The sequence below is a fragment of the Mirounga leonina genome, unplaced genomic scaffold (assembly GCF_011800145.1).
Source record: "Mirounga leonina isolate KUSES-001 unplaced genomic scaffold, KU_Mleo_1.0 Mir_99622, whole genome shotgun sequence".
Taxonomy (NCBI): Eukaryota; Metazoa; Chordata; class Mammalia; order Carnivora; family Phocidae; genus Mirounga; species Mirounga leonina.
The window spans coordinates 650-1,351 of record NW_023271024.1 but is presented as its reverse complement, the minus strand read 5'-3'; the positions used below and the strand labels follow the sequence as shown (position 1 = coordinate 1,351).

The window sequence follows — 702 nt, the reverse complement described above, 5'->3', positions numbered from 1 at the left end:
AACCTGATTCCTGATCTGGGAGTTCGAGGGTGACCCCTCCTAGGAATACCAGTGGTTTACTGATGGACCTTGTCAGCCAGAGGCCCAGTAGCCTTCAAGGGAGGACCCTATAGGGGGTGGAGACAGCTCTGTTGGGGACCAGCGACAGCCCACTCAAAGTAAAATGGGCCAGCTGGCCGGCCCTGCTGATTCTACCCAGTCTGTAGGACATAGAAACACGGGCTGTGCCCAAAGGTGCTCAACTCATGGCAGGTGGGGACAGAACCTGCAGGGGTTCAGCCAGGGGAGGGCACCTGCAGGGTTTGCCCAGGAGCTCAGCACGGGGGAGTGTTCCTGGCTCCAGCCTGCTGACTGTGCGGCTGCATGGGTTTCCAGCCTCCCAAGCCTCAGGCTCCCCTTTGTAAGATGGGGCACTGATGGCCCCCATCTCTGGGAGCAGAAGGTAGGGAGGCCCTGCTGGCAGATTCACTCAGGACAGGTCAGGAGGTGGCTGTTGCTTAAAGCAGCCCAGGGCCTGTCCCCATGAAGAAGGTGCACACGTCCATGGCCCCCAGCTCTGGGGTCCTGCTGCCAGCCTCTGGCAGTGACCCTCTTCCTGCCCTGTCCCCTGCCCCTGTGGATACGGGGTCTTCCTGGAGCTGTTCCTGCAGAATCACTTCATGGTGGACACAGGGTCATCTACTATGTCTTCACCGACCAGCT

At 60.0% G+C, this 702-nt stretch overlaps 1 pseudogene; it reads left to right on the top strand.

Annotated features, from left to right (window-relative positions):
• Positions 1-416: 416 nt before the first annotated feature.
• LOC118006857 overlaps positions 417-702 on the top strand; it is a 922-nt pseudogene continuing 636 nt past the window's right edge.